General features: G+C 42.7%; 1 protein-coding gene across 2 annotated transcripts in view; it reads right to left on the minus strand.

Moving 5' to 3' along the window:
* Positions 1-16,536, minus strand: part of lysmd4 (LysM, putative peptidoglycan-binding, domain containing 4) — a 205,027-nt gene that overhangs the window by 16,568 nt on the left and 171,923 nt on the right. Inside the window, exon 1 of one of the 2 annotated variants that reach the window (XM_079502192.1) lies at positions 11,847-11,864. The exons of the other annotated variant lie outside the window; for it this stretch is intronic. The gene's annotated coding sequence lies outside the window, so the exon portion shown is untranslated. Of the gene's footprint in view, positions 1-11,846; positions 11,865-16,536 lie in introns of those variants that run through there. 2 annotated transcript variants of the gene reach the window in all.

Consider the following 16,536-nt stretch of genomic DNA (forward strand, 5'->3'; position numbering starts at 1 on the left):
ACACATACACACACACACACACACACACACACACACACACACACACACACACACACACACACACACACACACACACACACACACACACACACAGTTGTTAAATTTGTAATGGGCTTACATTGTCTGTGACCTGGACCAGTCTGATCCAGAACTGTCAGCCCAAAAGATTATATTCATATTTTTGGCCTCTGGAGGTTGAATGATAGCCCCCAGTTTGTTTAAACTAGTGATGAAGGGCCTTTGGTTTTGGTAAATTAGATGTACATTTAGAATACATGTAGTAATTTATCTTCAACTGGTTGGGTGTCCACACGTCATCCATTCTACTCGAGTTTCTTTAAGTCGTTACATTGACTGGATCATGCAGACATTTGTTTATTCTGCCTGAGCAATCTTCGAATTCTGAAGGCAGATTTCACCATCATGCCCTGGCCATTTAGTGTCTTTTGAATAAGGGCCAACAAACCTAGATCTCCATTACAAGCCTGTGAAGTCTAATGATAATAAAAAAAGGATTACGCTGTGCGTCTAAGGAAAGCTACTGAGCTGCAATTTAATTGGAGAGTTTCCCTTACTAAGTTGATCCAGTCTTGAGGCTGCCAGTTAGTGAACTGGTCAATTAATCTTTCCTCTCTCATAATGAGGCGGGGGATTTCCTCTGGCTGGCACGCCACACATAGACAGACAATGTGCCCAAAGGATCCTGTGTCCCTGCACCAAGTGACCTGCCAATTAAAAATGTACCTCCCCGTCTCCCCCACCTCACCAGGTGGCAAATTGGTCTGACCCAGCCTCAAATAGAAAGGACTTAACCATGACTTCAAATCAACTTCCCAGGCAGAAGCCGGGAGAAAAGGGCAATAACCTCCATGAAATAAGATTGTTCTAGTAAGACTTTTGGTCCTGTATTATCGTGCCCTCTTCATTTTTGGATAAATGAAAGGGGACATTGAATCCCCCCCTGCTGTGCAGGGCAAAGGTTTACTCCCTGAAAGGAAACATTGAGTTATGGCTTGAATGATTTGAGGATGTTGGGAAGACAATGAAATAATCTGGATTTTGGGGTTGAACACACTTGACCTTGTTTTGTAGTGCAAGCCAAACTGTTTTCTTTTTTGAGGGGCGCTAACCCCTCCTATAAACAGCTATAGTGTGGATTCTGACTGAACACAGACATCAATGGCCAGAGTCGTGGAGTCATACTGTATGTGTCAAATACAGCAAATCGGCATATGTATGTCGGTGGGAACCCTTGGCCAATAAGAGACCACCATTCTTGATGATGATGTACGATGATTTACGATGATTAGAGCGACCCTCACTTCACACGGGTGTGAAGTATATATGTATATTTTTGTTGAGTGGTGTAAACCACTCCTACAACTGGCTTTTGTGTGCAGAAAAAAATGAGCATGGTTGCTATGTTCAAAATAATTTCTGACGTAATTAAATCACACCCGGGTGAACAGGGTGAACATAGCAACCGTGGTCATTTTTTCTGCACAAAAAAAGCCAGTTGTGAAATCACATCCGGGTGTGATTTCATTACGTCAGACATGATTTCATTACGTCAGACAGACCTTACACCACTCAGTTCACACGGGTGTGATTTTTATATACATACAAGAAAAGGAACAAATTAAGAGCCACATCAGCCACAGTCAAAGGTTAAGTGTGGACAACCTTGAATGAAACCTACACTTGTGACCTCTATGCACAATTGTACTATTTTAATAATTATGTCCAATATTGCTGTACTATTACTGTACAGATGTTGGGAACAGCATACTGTCAGTAAGATATTAAGCTACCATAGCTATACCAAAACTGTATTCCTTTTTGGTCGTAATAACATTAATGTTGTTGTGTAAATCCATATCTATATTTTTCCATCATTGCCCACAAATAGCAAATAATTGTTTTGAATGATCTTTGTTTAATTATGAAGAGATGAGCAGTTGTACAACCGATGAGGAGTTGTACTTGTATAGATGAATCCACAGAGGGGTGCCCAGGGCACAGCCATTACTGAGGTGTACCATTAAAGGTGTAGGGAAACGGAAATGGTGGGCATTTTATTTTGAAGTTTCAGACGGTTTCAACTTGAAACACCGCTCTGAAGTTTCTGAACCAATCAGAGCGTCGCATCCCTTCAGGCGATGGGACGGTAGCTAGGGACGGTAGCTATGCTATACGCAGGGCATGGTGTGTGTTTGTTTACAAGTCAGATAGTCGGCCAGCTGTACCAGTTTACTGTTATGTGGCTTATTTCTACCCTATAATGTTTTCAGATACATATTTTAGCGTGATGATTTAGTTGAAACGGAGTAATACATTGTCTGGATGTCATATTGAATAGGAATAAAAACGGAGGATTTCTGTAATCAGTAGCAGCTGATTTTTTAACGTATTTTTTATTTCACTACGCCTTTAAGCTACGCCTATTAGCTACACCTGGCCTACAGGCCAGGGCACTGGTCCATGGAGAATCTTCTATACGCAATATGTGGTCAGTGATACTCATGATAACACTTTTCTGGATAACAGAAGTGATGTTATTCTCAATGGCAATCATTAATGTTAGTGCTGACATTGTTGAAGTTCAGTGTTGAGTGTCGTCCTTTACAATCCTCAGTGATCCATGAACTTAGCCGTGCAGAACGATGGCCCTCATCTGGAAATATTCCACTCACCAGCATGGGGCTTCTCCCCTTGGCACGATGACATTGCACTGGCCGAAGCAACTGTTTAAATCTCCATAATATACATGTCAGGCCTGAGTCAAAAGGGCTTAGTTTGTCTCTGTGAATGAGGCCACAACAACAATAGTATTCAAAGAATAGAAACAATGTGTGATGTGTTGTCATTCATCAGTAGGCTATTTATTTAGGGCAGTGATAAAAGGACAGAGACATACAGTAAGCTATATCAGCCCTAGGAGGAGTGATAACTGTTATCAGTACTGTTTACAGTTATCATGGTATTAGATGACCAACCACAACCAGTGCAATTAAGTTAAAGTGGTACTGTGTGGTGAACTGTAACTGTGATCCCTTTCACTACATAAGGTCATGTCAAACATGGATGAAAATATTCTTGCGGATTATGTAGAATTCACTTACTGCAGTTTCCTGGTTCAAAATAACAAAAAACACAGACTGGAAAACAGGCCTTCAACAGTTCACAGAAGCGTGAACATGTCACGTGTCACATGTCCCAGGAATGGCTGGACCAAAGGAGAACTTCCCTTCCCAGCTCCATCTAAATTAAGTACCACATTTTTCACAGATTTTAGTGTACAAATATTTTTACGTGGCCACACCCACCAGTTCATTATACATGGTTTTCATCTTAGCACCACCCACCTGAACTTAAGGGGAGGGGCTGATTTTAGTGTGTCACTAAAGCGGTGTATTTCGATTGGGCCTTTTGACTCAAAGGCTTTCAACTTTCTAGAAACAAAACAGAACTTGTGGGGGCGTGGCACGGTCACATGCGCAGTGTAAATAGGACCTGCAATTATGAAGTGTTCCAGGCAGCAGAGGTGCGAGTCACTCACAATCACATGATTAGAGTTCATCCTCTAGAGTCTAGGCAGTCCAGGGAACATGACTGTGCCCAACAAGTTTCATGGCAATACGGCCATTACATTTGAGACATTGTGTGCAAACTGACATATTGGTTGAAGGCCAGTACTTAGGGTCTCCAAAATGTATAGTTTTTCCAATGGGCATGTATTGGTGCAGCCACTCAATACATCCTTGCCACTGCTGCCTCAGTTTAGCTTTGCTTGTTTTTTTGCCACTGTGCCATCGATATGAAAATTAGGGGCGAAGTTTTCTTGAACACACACCTGAGTTGTGAGAGAAATTAAGTATTCTTCCTAGTTCCCGAATCAATTACTGATAACATTGACACAACTTTTGACACATATCCACTTAGAATGGGATTTGATCAATTTCCTTTGATCCAGTCTGGGACTAAAACGGAAGGGATATGGATGTGGTGCGTGCATGAACAACAGTGTGCGCAAACTACCGGATAGTAGGTGGACTATACATCAAATCAGGCTGGTTGGAACAAAAAGCAGGCTTTCCACAGGTACTGTGGATGTGAGGTTATATGCGATTTTTCAAGTTGAAACCATTACTCCTTTGATGATGGAACCCAACAACACTGCTAGATGACATGTTCAGTAGCCCACTACCAAAGAACTTTGCTAGATGTGATTCATGTTTGCTAATATTCCTTTGTTTTGCCTCCTGCTAATGCTGTAATATAATCATACGTATTTGCAAAAAAAACATCTACTAGTTAATTATTCATTCAACAATGAAAAAAAAAAGTGCATTTCAATATATGGCGTTACACTCTGGAATAATGTGCAAAAATATTAAACAGTTCAAGCACTGCTATAAGCAGTCACTCCTGCAAAATTATGAACAGTTGATTGACTAGGATTGGTTTTACACTGTGATGTCTTTTTATTCTTTACTATAGAGAAGTCTTGTTATTACTTTCAATTAGAGATGTCCCGATACTGTATCGGTATCGGGAAAAGTATCGGATCGGCCCTTATTTGTCATATCGGGTCATATCGGTATCGGTGAATATGCCAGTCTAACCACAGATCCGACAGGGGTAAGGGGTTGACACTATGGCAGGTAAATAAATTGTTGGGACATGTGGAGTTTGCTTTGGAGTTGCCCAAACTGCAAGTGCTCATTTGAGTGATGAGTCTGCTATAAACACGAGATATAGCTATAAACACAACATGAGATCACGACACTGGTATCTGTATTCGGTATCGGTATCGGCTAACACAGAAATTGAGGTATCGGGATCGGATCGGAAGCGAAAAAAGTGTATCGGGACATCCCTACTTTCAATATGATGGATTTAAAATGACTGTATGTAATATAATGGTTTTATTATTATTGTTGTTATTATTATCATTATTATATAAACTTCAGTTTTGTATATAATATATTGTTTTACAATATATGTAAAGGTAAGAAGGGGGCCGGACAATAAGCATTGCTTCTCTCTGTCCCTTCTTGAAAAAAAAATAGTTGTGATTTGTTATTGTGTTGATTTACTGTTATTTGTACTTGTTCAAGATAAATAAATATCAAATCAAATCAAAGGGGCGTCCACGTCACGGCCCTGGAAGTATTGACGAGATCGACGAGATCGACAAGATACTGCTAATCCTTTCACCACTACAAGCAACAGTTACAAGTTGTAACTGACTGTCTTGTGGACACGACAAGAAGATCTACTAGATTATGAGTTATATTGTGTGCAAATTAGAAATGTAGGCCTGCGAGTGTGGCAATATAATAGAGGAAAGATCATGGGGTCACCAAAATCAGGAGGGTTCATCCGTGACAACAAATGAAATACAATCATGTAGTTTTTAAATGACATGGAAATACAGTCATGTAGTTTTTAAATGACATGGAAATACTGTCATGTAGTTTTTATATGACATGGAAATACAGTCATGTAGTTTTTAAAGGTATATTCAGTGATTTCACTTCATTCAAATATCACTTGTTTTTTCTTGTTTTTTTGATAATCCTCCCTACTATAGAGTGTGCTGACCATATAAGGAGTTCCTCCCTGTCCCCAGTGAGCCCCTGGGGTCAAAAAACCCTAGTTTCAGTTTTGGTGGCGGGTGGCAAAGCCTTCATCCAATCAGGATGAGAGGGGCCTTCCTCCAATCATGATCGAGTGGGGCGGGCATTGGTGCACGTGCTGTTGGTCTGTTGTACTTCCCCCACTGTAGAGCGTGTGCATGTGCACATCTTGTTACCGGGTGGACCGGGTTTTTTTCCAAATCACCCAAATCACTGAATGCTCCTTTAAATGACATGGAAATACAGTCATGTAGTTTTTAAATGACATGGAAATACAGTCATGTAGTTTTTAAATGACATGGAAATATGTTATTTGGTACCAAACTACTGATCAACGAGCATTGCCGGCCACTACCGGGGATGTATTAACAAAAAAACAAGTAACAAAAATAATTGCTAACCTTTTGACTTGATGCATGCAATAGCCAAGTTGAATGTTCCTTGGAATACTGTGTAGCCTATGACCCATTGATTGCTCATATTTGAATATGAGCATGGCTTTGCTAACATTAGTTAGGCACATATTATTCTGCCTACCTCATTTCCAGTTTAGGGCAAATGAACTGTTCAAATAGTGCAACCCCTGTGTGGAATGATTTAGTGGTGATAGCACCTTAAGTATAGGTCAAGATCAGAGTCAAGTTTTTTTTTGGCTGTCTTGTAGAGTGCAGACTCCACTGAGAGTAATTAATTGTGGAGAGTTTAGGGCCCTGGGGGTGACGGAGTGGGCGGGGGGGGGCAGAGGGTGCGCTGAATCGGAAAGCACGCCAGTCCTGCTCAGGGTTGATGCTCAGTGAATCTGAAAGGTCATGCCATGTTTTCTGGCAATTGACTCGATTGGTTTGGATTCTACAACATAAGGCCGGGACATTGGTGTACACGTTTGTTTGTGTGTGTGTGTGTGTGTGTGTGTGTGTGTGCGTGCGTGCGTGCGTGCGTGCGTGCGTGCGTGCGTGCGTGCGTGCGTGCGTGTGTGTGTGTTTCTGCACGTTTGCTGCAAAATGTGCCCCTGAGCTATTTTTTGCATTGACCTTATTACCCTGCACAGTGACGAGCCTGCCACTGCCACATACAGTAACTTGCTGCATGTATGGCTGATACAAGGCGTTTCTTCTCTTTAACACACAAGCACATGTCCATTAGCAGATGTTGCATTTCTTACGTATCTCATCTATGAAATGAAAACCTTTCTATTCATTGTGTAAAGATTATAAGATTATAATAATATTTACAGTGCATGTGCTACCTGCTACGTTATGAATCAAGGTCAACGTTATTATCAATATCAACAACAGAGAGACATTTTCATTAAACACTTAGGTATATTCAGTGATTTCACTTAATTCAAATATCACTTATTTTTTTGTTTTGTTGTGATAATCCTCCCTACTATAGAGTGTGCTGACCTGACCTAACCTGACTCCACCAGATGGGGCAGCTAGAGGCGGGATCAAGGCATACACAGTGCTGCCTTGATCCCGCCTCTAGCTGCCGCTGATTGGCCAGGCCGTTTTGTGCCCGGGCATCAAGTCTGCCTGAGAGTTCCCAGATGGGAGCAGGAGGGGGGAACCCAGTGTACTCTCTGCTGCCCCATCTGGCGGAGTCAGGTTACAGTTAACCCCTGGGGTCAAAAAACCTTAGGTTTCGTTTTTGGCTATAGGTGGCCCAGCCTACATCCAATCAGGATAGAGAGGGGCCTTCCACCAATCATGATCGAGCGGGGGCGGGCCTTGGTGTGTGTGCTGTTGGCCTGTCGCGTCCCCCCCACTGTAGTGCGTGCATGTGCACATCTTGTTACCGGGGCGGACCGGGGGGGTTTTCAAATCACCCAAATCACTGAATGCTCCTTTAAGCCTTATTTCAGTACTGAAAATCGCAGATGTTTCAATTTGGGGGCAAATGTTTGCAAAAACTTAGCAAATGTTGGTTAACTGCTCAGAAATTATCATATGTTTTATTTCATTAACTAACTATTTGGATGACCCATTGTATAACTACATGAACACCAGCATACCAATTCTGGGAGGAACATTCGCAGAAAATAGCAGATCTACAGTACAAGCAACACTGTTGTGAGCTTGTAGATCTGCTATTTGTGGCAAAAGATTTGGTTTAGACTGTACTGTTGCAACACAGTTCTGTTTCACCAAGACCAGGCTTTAAGTGGTTAAAGGGAAACTTCACCCTTTTTGCTAAAACATATGTTAATGGCGTTTAGAAGATTTAGAACACTTTCCTGGGTGTCTTTATGTGTGTAATATGTGGTTTTATATATTTTAGATATTAGCAATGAGCCCAGCGTCTCTGATGTCATGGACACTGGGCACACTTACTTCCTGGACTACAACAATTCCCATAATGCTTTGGTGCACTGCTCCTCCTTGTGGACAGGGGGAGGGCTGTCTTACTGAGACAACATGTAGTCCAAGGACTATTTAAAGAGGACAGGAAGTGAAAACCGTACGGTGGACTCCATGTTGCTCCCTGGAAGGAAAGAAACATGCGCAGTTGAGACCAGGAAGTTGTACATGACAAATATGGCACAAATGGCCCAGCAGATGGCGTGATGCCACTGAAAGGAGAGATGCTTGTACATGTCACGTCCGACCAACATTACTGTCTGTGTGATGATCCATGCTGGGACTTACTTATCCACTTGTTGTTAAAACGTTAATATGAAAGTTAAATGCAATGATGTGACATGATATATGTACAAGCATCTCTCCTTTCAGTGGCATCACACCATCTGCTGGGCCATTTGTGGCATATCTATGATTTGTCATGTCCAGGAAGGAAGTGAGCCCAGTGTTGATGACATCAGAGACACTGGGCTCACTGCTAAAATCTAAAATATATAAAACCACATATTACACCCCCGGGAAAGTGTTCTAAATCTTCTAAACTTTATTAACATTATTCCCTTTAATTTGTGAGGAAAAGGAGAGATTAAGAGGTGGTGTTTGGGGAGGTGCTTGCAAAATGAAAAAAAAAAATCACATAGCTTTTTGCATTAAGAATACAATGCAATTATCATTATTATTATTATTATTTATTTTTTATTTTTGTGTATTTGTCTATTTTGTATATTTGTATGTGCCTTTTATTTCAATGTATCTTTGTTAATGGTACAAGATACCGGGGTTGTGGCTCTTTCAGATGTTTCAATTTGGGCTCTTTCATTTGTATGCTATTTTTGACTCATACGTGACTTGAAAAATGAATAAAGAAACTTTGGAGAAAAAAAAAAAGAATACAATGCTTGACATAACAGTCTGCTTCCCCATGTTCGCTGTTCATTGCTTGCACAAAGTTCTAAACATAGTTTATTTCCAAGTTGGACACTTAGTAAAAACCCTGAAAAAGAATGCTTCCTGTCCTCTAGCACCCTACAGAACATCACGATCTTTCTCTCTGCTGTTGACTCCTGCTCTCCAGCGGATCGGTGGCAGAGGTCCAGAATCACTTAGATCATTTTACCCGGGGCTCAAAGGGGGCAGAGAGGAGCCACTGACCCCGCGCTTGTCAGGCAGGGCTTTACGCCTCGCTGACTTCCCTGGTGTGACATTTCTCCTGTATTTGCCCCCTCCTAACGCCTCCCTATGCAGCCACCGCTGCAGCTCAGAGAAAAGATCATTGTCTGTGCAGATATCAATCAAGTGAACAGCAGCTGGGGTCAATCTGCTGTCAGTGTATCCTGTTTAACCGTCCTAGCTCTCATGCAAAATGACAATAATGACGGAATGTCAGAAATGCTACCAATTGTGATCACTTAACGCAAGCCGATGGTTTGAATCCCAGTTTTCTGAAATTCGGGATATTGTATCGGTCCCTCGCCCCCATCGCCCATCACGTGACTTCAACACACGCTTCTCTCAACGAGATGTGTTGTGTGGCCTGAAAAGCCCTCCCCCTGTTAGGACAAACACACCCCCTGCTATGGGTCATCCTCGGTCGTGACATTATTAAAAGATCAAGTGTGCCTTAAAACACTGCCTCTCTACCATGGGGATATGTAGTAGAACAGATGGGGCTTATGCAGAGCAGCTTTCATATCTATTTAAAGCGCTTGAGAGACAATGATCTAATGAGACATTTACATTTTGTTCCATCGGGTTGAGAAAGCGAAGACCAAAGCAATTATGATGGGTCTGCGGGTCATGTTATGATGCCATGATTTATGCACAAACTTCTTTGAGCTCAGTGGCTGCACATGTTACAGAAAGTACGATTAAGGATAAAACAGTCCTGGACTATAAGACTGTAAATATACTAACTGGAAGAGCTGTCATACAGTAGCTGACGTGGCGATGGCAGAGTTTTAGCATATGCAGCGGATATTTGAAAGGCTGCAATAAAGTTGAAAGGCCTAGATTCACTTCCATATCCATAAGCTGCTGTCAGGGGAGTTGAAAAGGAGGGGGTTGGGAAGGTAAAAGCTAGGACATGCTGTGCTGGGATCAACACGTGTCTGCAAAAGCCTGGAGGTTCCACAACAATCTGTTCCACTTGGTTCACTCTTGTACTGTGACCTCAATTTTTGACTGTTGTAGTCTGAGCGTCTTTGTACTCCGGTTTGACACAAGAGCAGGCAGCTTCCCACCCGCTCAGCAAGCCATGGGGGTGTGGGTGGGGGGCGGGTGCCCCTATATCTGCCCCTATATCACGCAATATAGCTGAAGAGTTATACCAAATTAACATCCCTCCATCATGGGCAGCGAAAGCATCAACACAACTTTGGAAATCCTGAGAAATGACACTTTCAATTGGGGTCAATTGGACCCCTGTGTCTGGATTTCAGGCAGTATCTCAGCCTTGGGGTAATCATGGGTTGTGGATATAATTGGTGTGTTGGATGAGTAACGGGCATCCCATACAGTAACTCAGGCAAAGCAACTGAGCACTTTGGCAACACTAGGGGTCAGTGGCAATCCATGCAATCATGCAGTGACAAGAGCATTTTTAAACACATACAGTACACCTCTGCTGCTACTGATGCGCTCTCACCTCAGAGATGAAGATGGAGAATTTGTGGAAGCCGACGTGTTTTATTAAAAATGTCATGGCTGTTATATTATATTTTGATTTGTTTTATTGTCAATACCATAATTAGAAATATCGTCAAGATACGTGCCACATGGGAGCACGGTGGCGCGGTAGGTAGAGCTGTCGCCTCACAGCTAGAAGCTCCCGGGTTTGATTCCCGCCGGGGACAATGTGGGCGCTAGGGCGTGTGTTCTCTCCTCCGTGACATCAGCGCCCAATACCCTAGGTGGGGTTGAAAGAGCCATTTCTGTGTGGAGTTTGCATGTTCTCCCTGTATCCCCTAGGGTTGGTACCCTCACAGAAAAAGCAGTAATCGTGGTCTCTATACTGCCTGATGTAGGGGAAAGGAACAGGTTGGAATAACGTGTTCCTTTCACGTGCTACGTCCTACCGGGGAAACTCCCCCCTGTCAAGTGGCCTGCTCACTCCTCCTCATGCATTGAAGGAAGCAAGAGCTCAGTTCGTCGCTCTCCCCAGGTTGGCAGAGGGAGAGTAGCGTCCAGGATGACAGCCTAGGCAATAGGCACCGGGTGAAAAAGGGGTTACAAAAATTGTGGGATAAAAATTATTAGGAAAAAAGGTACTTGCCACATGAAGTGGATTATTACACTAACAAAAGCAAACTATAATTTGAGATGAGATGAAATTTCTGTGCTGCCCCACCCCCCACCCCCGTCTCATTTGATACCAAAATAATGATGTGGGCTGTATTCTCAGAGCTGTTTCTTACCTTTCTTCACTCCCTCTAAGTGGTACAGCAAAACAGCAGTGACACGGTGGTCTAGTAATTATCTAATTGTTTGAGCTATGTCTTTCTTTGATTTATGGTCTTCTATCAGTGGCTGACCTGATTTATAATGAGGTTCCCCCACTTGTGAAAATATGAACCTGTATTACAGTATATGGCACTGGTCCAATTATTTCTTTGTGCGGCTCAGGCTCCTGTCGACATTGACGGTGTGCATCGCAAATAGCTGCCATCTAGGCTTTCACCTAATAACAATAATATGATCCATCATTTTAGATTGGCCCAATCACACCTCTCACCATGTCTCCACTATATGTAGATGCAACATCTCTACAGATTGTAATCAGGCATTCTCCCCCAAATGGATGTATTTCCACGGATAGTTTCCGTGGGAGCATTTGTCAATTTCTTACCTGCCAAAGACAGTCCGGTAACATTATGCGATGGCGATGGCTGACGTGGTACAGTACGTGTGAAACAACAACAGGAGCAGCAGCTGGGGAAGCAATGTGACACCACCTTCCATTAATCCTGCAGGCCTCCCATTATCAAGTTCAAGACACAAAGTCAAAAAACTGGGCACTAAGTGGAGCAAGTTGCTTGGCACAAGGACAAAGTTGACAGAAAACATAAGGCCCCCCACACACTGTCTGGACAGCGGGAGGCCACCGTTACACCGGTTGAAGAATAGACTCCGCTGCAAACACATCCACTATACAGATGAGCTGCCCCCTTCAAATTAGCACTGAGCACAGAGACTGCTGCAGCAGCCGCCTGATGAAAAGATGCACGGCTGCCACTATTTGTGCCGCTATGGCATTCATCAAATTAATTACTGGTGCATCCAAGCACCTCTCTGATACCTCTTTATTTTGAGTCCAGTAAATGGGGACTCAGACTAGCGCTGACAGAGAGGCCTAATACACCCTGAGTCGTTCGCCGCACATAATTAATTGAAATCTTTGCAGGCTTGACAAATTGGAATGATGAATCTATCTTCTATGAATAGCTTAAGAAAAAAATGCATAATCAGTCAAAAGCATACAGTAGAAGCAACATCTCTCTCTCTCTTACGAACTCTCTCTCTCTCTGTCGCTCTCTTGCTCTCTCCATCTCTCCTCAGCATGGAGTGATCCATTAGGCTGAGGAAGCATGGCTTGCTGAGGAGCTTTCCTTTCCTTTCACCACAACTCGATTGATAACTTTGGCTTCTCACTTTAATAGAGCGGTCAAGGTGGAGAGTTCCTTTGTATAGTTCAATAGAATAGGAGAGGACATAAATCAAACTCTACTGTTCTTTGCCACAGAAAACAGATATGGTGTAGTCTGTAATCTCTGTCACATCATAACAGTACTCATGCTCACTACTCGATCTCTGTCAAGACCAAATAAATAAAAAAAGATCATCGTATGGCCATGTGAATTATTAAAATGTGTTTCTACACACCTTTTCAAGCTAATTGGGTACTGTGTAAACTTGGTGAATTCAAAGCTCTATAAATGTACAATACATACTGAATGGTATTAAATCTATTCTGAAGGATAACAGAGATCATTAATTGCATGTTGCCATAATATAAGCATTAACAATAACAGCGGTTTAATCCCTTGGGTCACATTTTGACCCTTAACCCCACTTGCAAGACTTCAATACATTAATGATCTCAGTAACGTGCCAGACTGTTTTAGCAGATTGCTTGAATATTAATGATAGACGAAGCATTATCAGCAGTACGTTTGGCCATTGATATACAACATTTGAGATGCACAGGTTTGTGTTTCAGTAAAGGATGCTTGACTCCAGAGTGAAAGAGTAGCGTACCTACTGTAATAGCAGAGACTGCTAAGGATCAGCACAGACACACTGTAGTTTGTACGTGGCCAGGTGGCACATCAATAAATGAATTATTCAGAATATAGAGACACTTCATTTTAGGTTTAACTTTAGCATCTACATGCTCAAGAAGATTAGACGATGTCAAGGAGCAAGCACTATGACATGTATGTGTGCACATGTATTGTACACAAACCTGGATCCATTATTGTTGGTATTTTGCAGCATGTGATGTCAACAAGGGCACTGTATTTTTACTTTGGGGAGTCCTTTACAGTACCATTATTTTGGAGGACAAAAAGACAACAAAAAGTATCATTGTCAAGTAAAATGAGGCTAACAGAAAATGAGTAGTCTAGTGCAAGCAGAGAGTAACAACAACTAACCAACAACTGTGCAGTATGCGCCATTTGTACAATCATGTCTCAAACATCAAAATCTTTTTGTAAATAGAGATAACTCCAATACAGCTAGTACAGCTACAGTACTGCACATCTTTCAGTGTTTTGTCCATTCAAGTCATTCAAATACAAAAGCGGAGGCCAGAACTCTTTTGTAAATAGAGGAATGTTCTAGAACGATATAAACAAACTCTCAAAGGCTTTCGATGGTCACTCAATGCAGACATTGCAGGAATATACACAGTGAATATATATACTGTATGTATATATATACACACACACACACACACACACACACACACACACACACACACACACACACACACACACACACACACACACACACACACACACACACACACAGACGTAACAGACATGCGAGAGGCGCTGGGATGTCATTCCAAACATTTCAAGGTTATGATCAGGGGTTTTGTTGCGAGGACAACAACATCATATGTGTTGGCAGTTGAAATATAACACACAGAAAGTATGCACAACAGTATGCGTGTGTGTGTGTGTGTGTGTGTGTGTGTGTGTGTGTGTGTGTGTGTGTGTGTGTGTGTGTGTGTGTGTGTGTGTGTGTGTGTGTGTGTGTGTGTGTGTGTGTGTGTGTGTGTGTGTGCTCGCGCTCGCATGAAGATGGAAAAAACACTGAATGTGAAGGTTGCTGCCGTGAAGGACATCTTCTCTATGGTAAGTAGTCATTCTTAATAGGTTTTGGTTTGGGTGTGAAATATTGGCGTGCCAAACCAGTATGTGACATTACTGTTATCCCTAGGGAAAAGTGCAGACTGATCTCAGTTCAGAGAGAACCAAGACAGGACAAGGGGGCTAAATAAAGGCTCAGATGGATGGAACCGCACCTAAACCATACAACCTGCACCACAATGAGTTTCCACTATCCTCTGCGAAGTGCGTGTTCATCATGTGTAACAATGGTTGTTGGGCAACGTTGCTTTTTGCTAGAAACAATAGACAGTGTGTAGCATGGACATCACATATAGTCGTTGTGCCATAGCGATACTGTGTCATACAATGAATATACAATAAATTAGGTTTTGATTTGCTGGGGGGATTCATGCCTAACTGTTTTTGATATCCCCCTGTTGGTCATTCATTTCTATCGCTGGTGGGGATACGTTTTATCCCTACTTTTGGTCAGTGTTAACCTCATTAACCCTAAGAGTCCCTATTTTTGCTAACTTTTCAAACTCTTTCAGAATGTCTAATTTGTCTCGGAAATAGCGAAAATAGTCAATCTACAAGCTCATATTGTGCTGCGATGTGACATTGTGTTTTATTTACAAATAGAACCCTGAATTAAATGATGACAATTGTACTTACGTCTTACAGTATTTTCCAGTATTGCTAAAAATGAGACTACTGTACATTCTACAATCTGCTAAAATCATTGAAGTTCAATTTTACAGTAAAGTGAAAATATGGAACACCAATAGGCATATTGTGCTACTTCTGCCATTTTCTGAGAGCTTGTAGAGTCCTTATTCCTTAATGTCCTCAAGCAATAAGCTAACTATCATTTGCATTTGTGTCAATTCCATTGCATCTGAAATTGTATCCTTCATAATATCTGCCCAGGAGTGCTTCAGGATGTAAAAAGAAGAAGAAGAAGGAGGAAGAAGAAAAAGTAAATCATGGGGAAATATTTTTAGTGGGAATGAAACTGGGCTTCCGGGGAGCGGTATAGCATGCATGCCTGGCTGGGACAGAACAAGCACTGTGTCCTGGAGATATTTTTAACCAGAATTTTACATCGTTGACACATATGAGTAAGTGGACACCTACAGTTTACACTACATGTAGCACGCCAAGACCATGTTTATTTCAGGTCACACTGTACATAATAAGAGTACATACATGCCTATTTTAACGCACGCGCGCGCACACTGACACACACGCGCACACGCACACGCACACGCACACGCACACACACACACACACACACACACACACACACACACACACACACACACACACACACACACACACACTGCTCTCTGCAGGAAACTGTGGATCTCAGTTGTTTTAGAAAGTCTCTGTATGAAGTGGTTCTTTGATTGAAATCCTTGCCATGGAGCATGACATGAGCATTTCCTCTCCAGTCTCCTATTATCAGCTAAGCCTGTGGTGCACAACCTAATCCCTCTTCATCAAAGCAGTGTGGGCAGCAGTCAGCGAGATGTGACCGTCAATTAATCACCCCCTACCCCCCTGACCAGGCCCGGTCCCCGCACAGATGTGAGGCCTCATTGCTTTTAAACACTCTCACTGGGAGATCTGGTGCAGATGTGAGGCTGCCGCAGACCGGGCTGTGTCAAAGGGCTCCTTGTGGCCAGTGAGGTTGTCCCCACTATGAATGGCAGGCTGCCCTGAGGAGAGGTCAGTGTGAGAGAGCACCATCAGATTAACCTCCAAGTTGAGCCTTAACTACTTCCTGCTCTTGGTCCACTGCAGTTATGCTCAGTGTTCACCGTACGACGGTGATCGCCTATTCTTGGCAAGTGCCATCATTATATATCGAAGTATAAATCAGGGTTTAAACAACATGATACTCTATAGCATCCCTATTGTGGGCAAGTCATAATAGCCGATGTTGATCAGCTATTTTGGAAAAAGAGATTTCTTGTAGAGGGGGGAAAGAATCACACCCGTGTGAAGTGAGGGGCGAGTTCCAGACCCACAGGAACACACCCAGGGTGTCCAAGCCGCCCCGCGTCCGAAACGGTAGAGAAAGGACAGAGTTACCATTTGGGGGTCCCCGGGGGGTCCCCGGAACATCCAGACCCCCAGGAACGCTCCCAGGGGGCCGGGCCGGTTCCGGCGTGCCGCCCCGCGTCCGAAATGGTT

This window comes from Electrona antarctica (genome assembly GCF_951216825.1).
Source record: "Electrona antarctica genome assembly, chromosome: 5".
NCBI lineage: Eukaryota > Metazoa > Chordata > Actinopteri > Myctophiformes > Myctophidae > Electrona > Electrona antarctica.